Here is a 12281-nt window from a genome sequence, read left to right as displayed (position 1 = left end):
GCCCCCGTTCGTGTTGCTCGTCCCACCCACCCTCAGTTTTAAGATGGTCTCCTCCGATGTGGAGATGTGTGCCGGAGTAATGCTACACACGACGGGAGTGAGTCATTCTCATTCCCGTCCCGCAGCAGCTGCCGTAGAGGAGAGCGCCCCGCTGACAGGCCAGCCCAACCCACCGCGTCATGTGTGCCTAAGGCCTCTGCGTATATCACCGGACTATTCTTTCAGAGCATGCTCAGATGGGAACGACTCTTCCCCACACACGCTTTAACCAAATTTCAACAGATTAAACGAGATGTAACCAGTTGAACCTTATGCACAAATGTAGCCTAAGTAACGGGGGAGGATTTCAAGCAAGTTTCAGCTGATTAAACAAGATGTAACCAGCTGAACGTCAAGCAGAAATGTATGCGTCGCTTGCCCCACGTGACAGACGCACTTGGAATCGGAGAGGCGGTTTACACAAGCTGTGACGTCCTAGAGCCACTCACGGGTCCAGGCGACGGGAGGCTTTCCATTCCCGCTGTATTTATTTCCTGTAACAGATGATTGCTGTAGAAACCCTGTTGTATTTATTTTTGGTGGTTTTGCCAGCGTGTGTCAGCAGGCCTTGGGTTTCCTGTTGTGTGCGTGTGCGGCGCATGTGATAGGCTATCGGCCTGGCCGCATGCGAGTGAATCATCTCGCGCTGCAAAGCCTGGTTCTGCTGAGCCTTCCTTTTGTGCAAACGGCACTGCTTAATAAATGACAGCGCATTTGACACAGCAACCGTAACGCTCCCTTACCTTTCATGCCCTTCCTCGCAGTCGCCCTGCGGGACGGTTAACGTCCGCGTGTCGACGGATGTGGAGGATGCACTTTGTGGCTGTTGGGGAAATCGAGCACAGCTTATGTTCGTGGTCACAGGGGCATGGCCTTCCGTACTGCTAGGGGTTGTGACTTGAGGGGATTTATCTGGGCAAAGTTTCCTCTGTCCCAAACGTTTGCCCAAGAGAGGGAAATGACCACGGAACCAAAATCGTAAAAGACAGAATACCTTTCATGGTTCACAATTTTGGATGCTAACAGTGCAGGAAAAAAATCAGCATGGGCAGTTAAGGGCAAAGGGCTCATCATCGGCAAACTTGATCCATTACAATGAACAATGAATGTGTCTTCTGTTAGGCTGGCTAGTTGTAAATCCAGTTTTGCTTGACTGATGATGGACTGATCACCCTCTTGGCCGACTCTTTATCGGCTTCATTTCACTGTAATTTATTGTGGCAGTCGGCAATCTTCGCCTTCAGGCATTTATTTTTTCTAAAGGGAACTGAAAGCAAATTCCATGAATTTTGCTGTAATTGTCTGTCATGTTTATTAAGTCAAATTAATGTTATTTGGAAAACATCATGTTTTCAGAAATTGGTATTAAAGCATTATGCATATGGTGCAGTACGTCACTACATTATAAAGGTAAATGATAAATAAATACTTGTGATGCCCAACACATCCCCATTTTATGTTTTAGCCTGGGAAAGAAGTCCCTTAAGTTGAATCTTTATTTCTGTATTTATATTTTGCCCTGGAAAACATCTGATATAAGGTGGCAGTGTCTTATTTCTTTTTCAGATATCTGTGAATGTGTAGTATGAATGAGTACAAATCCTTTTGTTGCAGAATAATGTGGTATTTCATAACATTGCTCTTGGCACAACAATGTTCTGGCCTAGAAAACTCTATAATAATTTAAACTACCTACCATTACAACATTAGTTGTAAGTAGCTATATACCATTCTGTAAAATAAGTGTTTACTGACACTCAATTACAAAATTGCCTTTGATTAGTAAGAAGTAGCTAAAGATCTCTCACACCTAGCAGTGTTTTAGCTATTGCTAATTGATTTTAAAACTACACACAATTCCTGTGTGTATTTTATGTGGAGTGACCCTGGTTTCAGTTCTTGGCATGCTCTCCCCATTGTCTGCCACATCTGTAGATGATTCAGGCTTTTCCTTTGCGTAATCAAAGCGTGGGATATACGATCATTCAAATCCCTCCCAGCTGGGCAGAATATCAATGCAAAAACTGACCTGAAATTCCTTTAGCTTTTCAAAGAACAATGTGTAATGTATTCTCAAAGCCATATTTCATAATGTGTACATGGTCAAGATTAGTACGGCAGGTTAGCATTAAGGGCATTGGGTAGTAAGGTTTGACAGACAGCAGTAGCTTAGCTTCTGTAGGAGTAAGGTGTGTCTTCAGTAGATTACTGTACATTTTTGTATTTGCGTCTGAGAACCCCTCCCATGCACCATCTCGCTTCAGTCAGTCACGCTCGATCAGGAAACTGATTACATTTGCCAGGTTGTGCTCGCACCTAATAATTAACACCTCACTCTATCCATCTGTTCAGTGGTACGCTTTTCGCAGTCATGGGCAAGTAAATAATTTTGCACCACGTCTATTGTCCGTGGGAGGAAAAGGCATTGAGTTGCAGGAAAATTGACTCATCAGAATTCCGGATACAGAACCTGGATGTTCGCAGAAGGCCTTACAAAAAAGGCAAAATGTCATTTAGCTGGCAGAAATGAATTCTGCTGGCAGGAAATTGCCAAGCTGTCACGGTTTTCTGTGTCCAGCACTTTTTCTTGGATCGCCCCTGAGTCCCATCATTGACTGGGCACATTTTAAGTGTTATTGGAAGGAAGTGTGCAAATTTAACTTTGCCTTTGCCTGCCCTCTCTGCTGGCTGGAAAAACAGCCCAGCACTTTGATAAGAGCGTGTTGAAGCTTTGCGTACTGGGTCGTGGGCGCTCTCTGCATGAGGTCTTCCTGCTGGGGTATCCCCTCAGATCTATCTACCCCCTGGGGATATATCACAATGCTCATGTCCCATCAGTTACTGTGGCAGCATGGAGCAGTAACCACTAAACCAAGGTAATTTCTATGTACATGCAGCAATAGTGAGCCTTCCATGATGATTCTATATTTCAAAATCCATAGAAAGGCTTCCAGCTCTTTTTTCTCAACATATAGGCTAGGCTATTGCCGCAATTGCAACAGAGACTTCTATTCACATTTGGTCTCTGTTGCCAAACTCTTAAGTTGCATAGCATACCTCTGCCGGCCTTGACATCCTTATCTTGGCAGACTTACAGCACTTTACTATTTTACCTCTGACATATGCTGTAAAACACTTCATTATTGATTAATAACTTGCGCCTCAAACATCATATGAAACACAGCGAGCCCTGTAAGCATTTTGAGAAGGGAAAGAGCAGTCTAATAATCAGGGTTGGAGCAGTCAGGGCCGGGGAACAAGTAGCTGAAGCTGCCATTCGGCCCGGGAGGTTATTGCAGGCTTGCTGTGGATGTCACCTCCACCGGCTGTGAAGATGGAAGTCGGGGAGAGTCGCAGGAGGCAGGGAAGGCAGGGGAATGCACTGCCTGCAATACAGATCCCGACTTGTCTTTGATGAGATGACCTCATCGATTGCAAAGTGTCTGAGAATGCTCCCTGGAACACGGGCAAGTTACAGTCTTACAATCCCCTCTGGCAGTAGCATTTGTACTAATGGTTTTGGTCAAATTCGCAATGATCGCTTCTTTTGTAATGTAGGGTGGGTCTCATGATTACCGGCAACATAGTCGAGGTAGTGGCCCCTGGGCATGTAGGCATATGCAGTGTTGTCCACTGCCAATATGTCTGTTATTTGCGATTGGCTGTTAGCTGTTTGGATTTCTAGTTTGAACATTCAACTCATACCAACATTTGTTTCATTACATTACTGTACTTTGTGTTTATTTTCAAGGAACTGTTTCCTTTAAAATTGCCATTAATGAAATTGTCATTAATCTAGTCATGTTTTTGGCGATAAATATTACACTATTTCATTGTTAGCAACTCTTGGTCAAACACTTTGTTTTTCATTAATTTGTTGCTTGTTATATCACACTTTAAGTTTGAGCAAAATAGCACTCCGTTTAGATAATATGAAATGTGTTTTATGTATGAAGCTTGTTTGTATCCGATCATTTGCATTGGGTCATATTACAGCATTGTCATTAACATTGTGGCAGAACATACTTGTAGTGATCTTTTTGGAGTTCCATCGCAGAGCTCGTACCAGAGTGGGCATTGTTTAATCCATGACGTCCACAGAGCTCAGAATCACTCCTCAGCAATGAGTGGACGTGGCCAAGGCACCGCAGGACATTGTGGAAATAACAGCTCATGAGCAGTACCCTCTTCACAGAGCCAAAACATTAGACTCAACTTCCTTGGCACTGCTGTCTCTCTGACGTAGGCTTGTCTAGGGAAATTTCAAAAGCGCTGGAGCTGCAGACCGTCAGTGCACTGCAACAAGTCTTTGGGGGATCTCCTTTTCTCTTACAGTCCCCACCCTTCAGTCTTCTTTATAGATGGGTTTTCCGCCTTTTAAACCTTTCTTTCCTAAGCCCAGTATGAAGTGGCTCCACCCACTTTGGTTGAGAAAATTGCTGAAGTTTATTTAATTTAGTATGGTTTTAATAGGGGCTTAAAACAATGGAATTGATTGGTTGAAAATATGTAAGGTCAAGAGTGCCATATGGCATTCCTGGCACTGAAAGGGTTAATGGACCTGGTTCTGGTACATTTGTTGTACTGGTGAGGACCAGAAAGTGCCAAGCAGTGTGATGGAGATCAAGGCCGTCTGGGCAGTCATGTCGATGGCTAAACATGGGGCTGATGTGGAAAACTTCACTGATTATAGTCATGGAATAGAGTGTGCTTTTTTGTGTGTAGGCCCTGTTTGGAAATAAAGGACACATCCCAGAATCGGTGGACGGCACAAAGCACTCATGTCACTGCAGTCCAGAATCACACAGGCGGCGTTTCACTCCGTACAGCAGTCTCAGTTTCACCAAGTGGATACCTCTTCCCTCAGTTCAAACGAGGTGGTAGAGCTGTATTCAGATCACTCCGCTGTTCCTGTGGTGTATTCTGTCTCCCTATTGGAGTTTCTTGTCATGCGGCTTTCTGATTTTATGGCATTGTCCATCTCTGAAGATCAGGAGTGCTAGTTGAAAGATTGTATGCAGTTTTTCTCTTTAGCGACCGACCCTGTGGTTTGAAACATTCATCTGTTCTTGTGATAAACTGCGCTATAATATGTCAAGAAATACCAACTATGATCAAGCACAGGTGGATAAGGCAGCAACTGGTTTGACATATTTGTACCCTGATAGAGCCTGCCCATCTAGGCCTATTCTGTTTTAGTTCAGGCCATTGTCTCCCTTTATAGTATTTATAGCATTCAGCTGCAGCATTACACAGCTGTGTTATTAGTGGTAGTTTGAGGTATCGGCTCTCTGTGTTGTGGTTATTTATGATAGGTTTTCATTAGAATCATATGTAAGCTTCGACAGGGAGAACGCCCTTTTCGAAATCGGTACAGGCCAAGCTGCTAAGATAAGGTCATAGCGGTTGCGAAAATGTCCCTTGTACTGTGTTTCCCCTTTTTACTACCAGCCCTCATTCTATAGCATACAGCTAGGGAAAATGATAATGTCTTCTAACCATTGTGATGCCTTCCTGTGAAATTGTACTTGTATTTTGGTGCATCCCTGCTCCTGTGTTGTGTTGCCAGACATGTTTTATCGCCTGTTCTTTCTGCTGTCCTCACAAACCTGGACCTGCTCAAAGCATTTTTCTCTGCAATGGGATGTTGATGTCAATGTCAACCAGCCTGCCTGCTGGTAAAGCATTAATGTGTTCCCAGCCAGCTGTAGCTTGATCGAGCTTGGCCAAGACTGTTAACCAAACCCCGATTGGGAACCCCCACTCCCCGAATACAGGTAATTACCCTGCCTGTTTGCTGGCTTTTCGTGGTACTGTGTGGCTAAACCACACATCTCCTCACATTAACAGGTTTTATTTATTGGCTCTGAGACCCCCTGCATCAGTGAAAATGAATGACTAGGAACAGATAGTGAAATAATTTTTCATAATTGGAGCCGAGTGAGACTTGGCATCGTAAAAATAGGCAATGAAGTGTTATCAGGTTGAAGGTGGTGTTCCAAGTAACTTGGAGCACGACTTGCTGTGTTTGCAGGGAAAGAACTCGGTCCACTCTGTGCAAAGCATAATGGAATCCAGGCTAATTGTTTTTATTGTTGCGTAACTATCTTGAAATGCATCTCATTCTCATTTTGTGATGTGAAGGGTGTGGCGTTGTTCTACTGTGCAGTTTTTGTTAGACAAAATATGACTTAAGACTTTAATTTTAAAAAGACGCTCTATATTTACATTCATTTATATTTAAATATCCATGTGCAATATTTATGAAATATTTCACTAATGTTTTTGTTTTTGTTTTGTTCAATGGTAAATATTCAATTATGCCGCAGTGACACTATTCTTATATTACAGATTCTAAAGAGTGTATTGGGAATCTTCAAATGTTGGAAGGTTCACAGAAATGTTATTGATGCTTCTTATATTAAGGATTTTTGTATTTAATGCATTTTTATTAGTTCAGGTCTCTAGACTAACTTTTTTCAACTTTTTGCAGTTGGTTAAGCTTCTTCCTTTTAACCCCATTGAAATTTTCTCTTTTTTTTTTGGCTGCCATAAAAATGTCATAGCAAACAGGAAGCATATGAGAGTTGGACAACCACAGAAACTAAAAACATGCTATTAATTGCATGCTTTGTTTATTTAGCAGAATACTACTTATAAATGTTAAATACTTTAATATTTTAATGAATTAACTCAAAAGCATAAAGATGCTATTACACAAACAGTTGTATGCACAAAGTTGGGCACCACTGGTCAAAAAGCCTTTAACAATTAATATTGAGGTGAACAGAAGCAAACCTGAACTATAAATATTAAACATGCAACCTTTCTGCAAATTTTAAATTTTAAAGCAACATTATTTTGACTGTTTATAAATGACAAAATGGAAAAGGGCCTTGTGCAGAAGTTTGGGATTATTTTTTGTTACATCATTACTAAGGCCCAGACCCAGGCGATTTACTTGTTAGGGCTTCAATGACTCAGGTGAATATAATTCCAGGGCTGAACCTTTTATTCTGTAATAACTCCTTAGCTTCTAAAGAATCCAACTGCAGTGGCTGCTCTGTTTGGTGTTAACAACCTTGGGTTCCTCTAAACGGCTGTCCAAGGATTTCAGAATGAAGATGGTTCATTTCCACCAAGAAGGCTACAAAAAAGTATCTCAAAGTTTCAAACTGCCTATTTCCACGGACAGAAACATTATTAGAGAATGGAGGATAAATGGAACAGTTGAAATCAAGGCAAGGTCTGGAAGACTAAGACAAGGTTCACATTGAATGGCTCGAGACCTGGTGAAATGCTCAGAAGAACCCACACATTACTGAAAAGGAGCTGCAAAAACGAGGAGCAGACACAGGTCTAGCTGTTCACAGGACAACAATACAACATACTTTAAACAACAAAGACCTGCATGGCAGAGTTGCCAGAAAGAAGCCTTTCCTGCGACCTCAACACAAAATTAAGTATTGAGGGTATTCCAGAAAGACAGTGATCCCAAGTATACCTCAAAGTCAACCAGGTACCTCCAGGAAAGACGGGTGAAGGTTTTGGAATGGCCACCACAGTCTCCAGACTTGAATATTATTGAAAATCTTTGGAGAGACATGCCATACATGTGAGGCCCAAGAATATTTCTGAGCTACAGATGTTCTACCAGGAAGAATGGGGAAAATTTCCAAAAAGGATTGAAAGACTTTGCTGGCTACAGGAAGCGTTTACAAGCTCTTATAGTTACAAAGGTTAGGAGGAGTTACAAAGTACTAACTGACAGGGCTCCCAAACTTTTGCACCGGGCCTTATCCCTTTTTTTTATTGTTTTGAAACTGTAAAAGAATTAAAATAAAAAGTAATCTTGTGTTAAAATTCGAAGAAATGTGTCATGTAAACCATTTAGAGGTCAGGTTTGCTTCTGTTCACTTTGATATTAATTGTAAAAGGCTTTTTATACAGGGGTGCCCACATTTGTTCACACTACTGTAGGCTACTACAATGTTATTTTCACATTCTGGTTTTATTTTTTTATTTTTTTAATAAATTTTTGCCTATTCCTCTATTCATCGTTATGACTTTGTGTGGATTCTGTTTTGGTTACAGATAGAACACAGTACGGCTATTAAATAAGCTGATTCCGTACCATACAGATTAATATATTGCGATTTAATTAATGATATATGGTAATGGTCTATCAAATATCAAATGTGTTGCTCAGTTTAAAAACTTGATTAATTCATCAATTTATTAAACTGTGAGGGAATTATTTTTGTAGCAAACGGTCGTACATCACATGTGGTAGTGAAGTGAGGTTTAGAAATGTGCATTATCATGTCGGGAATTTGTGAACTGTAGTGAATTGAGGAACTGAAAACTGCACATAGTTTGCAGGCGGAATTAGCGATATAGTGCATATAATATGAAAATGTGGTTTACTTTTTTGGTCGCACACATCCATCCATCCATTTTCACCCGCTTATCCAGAGTTGGGTCGCGGTGGCAGTAGGCTCAGCTGGGTATTCCAGGCGTCCCTCTCACCTGCAATGCATTCCAGCTCCTCCTGGGGGATCCCGACACGTTCCCAGGCCAGGAGAGATATATAATCTCTCCAGCGGGTTCTGGGTCTACCTCGGGGTCTCCGCCCAGTTGGACGTGCCCGGAAAACCTCCAAAGAGAGGTGCACGGGAAGCATCCTGATCAGATGTCCGAACCACATCAATTGGCTCCTTTCGACGCGAAGGAGCCGTGGCTCTACTCCGAGCTCCCTCCGGATGTCCGAGCTCCTCACCCTATCTCTAAGGCTGAGCCTGGCCACCTTACGAAGGAAGCTCATTTCAGCCACTTGTATCTGCGATCTCGTTCTTTCGGTCACTACCCAAAGCTTGTGACCATAGGTGAGGGTTGGGACGTAGATCGACCGGTAAATTGAGAGCTTCGCCTTCCGGCTCAGCTCGCTCTTCACCACGACGGTCCGGCGCAACACCCGCATTACTGCTGACGCTGCACCAATCTGCCTGTCGATCTCACGCTCCCTTCTACCAGCACTCGTGAACAAGCCCCCGAGATACTTCAACTTCACTTGGGCCAATGGCTCGTTCCCAACCCGGAGGGAGCAATCCACCATTTTCCGGCAGAGAAGCATGGCCTCGGACTTGGAGGTGCTGATTCTCATCTCGGCTGCAAACCGCTCCAGTGCGTGCTGAAGGTCACGGTCTGATGAAGCCAGCAGAACCACATCGTCTGCAAAAAGCAGAGAGACAGTTCTGAGGTCACCAAACCGGACACTCTCCTCACCTCGGCTGCGCCTTGAGATCCTGTCCATGAATATCACAAACGGGACAGGTGACAAGGGGCAACCTTGGCAGAGTCCCACTCCCACTGGAAACGTGCTTGACTTTGTGCTGAGGATGCGGACACAGCTCTCACTTTGGTTATAAAGTGACCAGATGGCTCGTAACAACGGCCCTGGTACCCTATACTCCCGCAGTACCCGCCACAGGGTTCCCCGGGGGACACAGTCGAAAGCCTTCTCCAAGTCCACAAAGCTCATGACCCCGCCAGCAACCCTGGCAAGGTAAAGAGCTGGTCCACTGTTCCACGACCAGGATGGAAGCCACATTGCTCCTCCTGAATCCAAGGTTCGACCGTCGGTCTGAGCCTCCTTTCCAGCACCCTAGAGTAAACTTTTCCGGGGAGGCTGAGGAATGTGATACCCCAATAATTGGAGCACACCCTCCGGTCCCACTTCTTGAAAATGGGGACCTCCACCCTGGTCTGCCACTCTGCAGGTACTGTCCCCGACCTCCACGCGACACTGAAGAGGCTTGTTAGCCAAGACAGCCCAACAATGTACAGAGCCTTCAGCATCGTTTGCCAGGACTTCCTCGAGGCCAACTGAAAGTCCTTCTCCATAGCCTCCCCGAACTCCTCCCATACCCGGGTTTTTGCTTCAGCGACTGGCAAAGCCGCAGCCCTTCTGGCCACCCGGTACCTGTCTTCTGCTTCAGGGGACCCCCGGGCCAGCCAAGCCCGAAAGGCCTCCTTCTGTTTGACGGCCTCCCTGGTGATCAGTTGACAACTCTGCTCCTCTCTTCACCCGAGTGTCCAAGACATATAGCCGCAGGTCTGATGATACGACCACAAAGTCGATCATCGATCTTTGACTTAAGGTGCTCTGGTACCAAGTACACTTATGAGATACCCTATGCTCGAACATGGTGTTCATTATGGACAATCCATGACCAGCACAGAAGTCCAATAACAATACACCGCTAGGGTTAAGATCAGGAAGGCCATTCCTCCCAATCACCCCCTTCCAGGTTTCTCTGTCGTTGCCCACGTGAGCGTTGAAGTTGCCCAGCAGAACTATGGAGTCTCCAGTGACTCCAAGAAGGCCGGACACAGTCGCACACATGTGACCTTTAAAAGAAAAATCTTGCACAGCCAAGAAAAGTGGTCAATGTCTGGAGCCCTGCAGTCATCCAAAACACTAGGTGGGGAGAGTCGGTAATACTAATGGGGTATTTGGTCTAGAGTAATGAGAACCTCTATGCTCCAAGACTACGTGCTTGTTTCTGTATGCATATCATTTTTCACAGGTAATTAACATAATTTTGATATTGAGCATTATAAAAAAATTTATATTTATGCACTAATTCAGAGTTGGAGATTAATTGCTCCCCTACTTAAGGATCTGAACAGCGTGGCAACCAATTTTTTTTTTTTTTGGGGCTTATTAGATCAGTTGGATATCTAATATCATATGTAGGCAAATTAAATAGGATTATGTAGGCCCGGTTGGTTTTCTGAGGGGCAGAATTAAATTATGGCAAATATGAATTCTCCAGAGGGCTATTTAAATTTCTTTCTTTTTTTCCTTCAAATTTTCAATTAACTGGTTCTGACACTCATGCTCTTAAGATGATGGCACTGCTTTTAACATATGTTATTTCCTTGCTCCAAACTAGGCTATGACTGATTTCAGTGTATACCACAGTTATAAGATGTCACTGTTCTGAAACCAATCAATTTTCTCCTCATACCTTTCCGAACAGTACAGTTGGTGATGGGAAACAGCAGTTGGCCCATCAGAAATGCTCCTTTATTAAGTGAGCTCTAAAAAGTTGCAAAACAGTTCTACGAAATGGTTGCGTATTGCGTTTCGGTGGAATGGGAGGAGTAAGGAAACTCAAGACAAAGATAAAAGCCAGATAATCCAGGCCACTCCATTTTTAATGTTGTAAAGTAAAAGCCTTTATTTAATCTGGCATAATTTAAGAGACTACTGACGCATTTCATCAGCTTGCCTTCGTCACTAAAGGCCTAAATCTTGCCAATCTCTCATTTAGGCTGGAAGTACTGAGATTTGCCATGACAAACCGTGTGCATTTGACAAACCATAAACTGCTTAAACCAACAGAAATACTGCTGTTTTAGATTCTGTGTTCATGCTAATCAATTTTAGCATGGAGCCCGTGGTGTTCTTGCAAGCTCCAAGTTGCTTTAGATGCCTTTGAAAATTAATTTCTTTGAAGATTTGAGATTCAGTGACATTTGTGCTAAAAGTAGAGTTGTTTTGATTAATTTTGGGGGAATTTATACTGTTAAAAATATTTTTCATAAATCGCTTGTATGTCTCGCTTTGTACCCATTGTTAGGGATAAAACCATGGGTTCTAAGAAATGTCAAAAAACATGACTGGTTTAAGACAATGTGAACACATTTATTTGTATGCAACCTACTGGGTACCCATTAAACCTAGTTTGGACTTCACATATGTTGAAAATTCCAGGAAAGCACATAGCACATTCATGTTCACAAGAGGAAGAAAACTATTGGTGACCCCATGACCTCTCCTCGAGCGTCACCATCAGGCCAAAGGTTCAATTTGTGACCGCCATATGTTGAAAAGTCGGATTGCCATGAAATTTGGTGTGCACATTCGTCTTCTGAAGAGGACGAAACCTCTTGATTTTGGTGCCTCCATATCCTTTTCTCTAACCCCACCATCAGGCCAAATATACAGTATCTTGAAAAATAATGATTGGATTGCCAAGACAATTTCTCTACGCATGCATGTGAGGGGAGATTGTTGTGCCTTGGTGGAGGTCTGTACTCCACCGATTGCTTTCTTTCCAGTTGTCCAGTTTATTGTATGTTCACTTGCTTGTGATGTTGAAAGTCATTATAGCTGCATTGGTCCTGATCTTCGCTCTTTACTCTTTCACTGTGTACCAGTCTACTTGAAGCTT

At 43.2% G+C, this 12281-nt stretch overlaps 1 protein-coding gene across 2 annotated transcripts in view; it reads left to right on the top strand.

Moving 5' to 3' along the window:
* The window catches only part of pip4k2aa (phosphatidylinositol-5-phosphate 4-kinase, type II, alpha a), a 51741-nt gene that overhangs the window by 4208 nt on the left and 35252 nt on the right, over window positions 1-12281 (top strand). The gene's annotated exons all lie outside the window — the stretch shown is intronic.

The sequence above is a fragment of the Conger conger genome, chromosome 4 (genome assembly GCF_963514075.1).
Source record: "Conger conger chromosome 4, fConCon1.1, whole genome shotgun sequence".
In the NCBI taxonomy this organism is placed as follows: Eukaryota; Metazoa; Chordata; class Actinopteri; order Anguilliformes; family Congridae; genus Conger; species Conger conger.
Note: the sequence above shows the minus strand (reverse complement) of the source record. Positions and strands in the feature narration are given on the sequence as shown.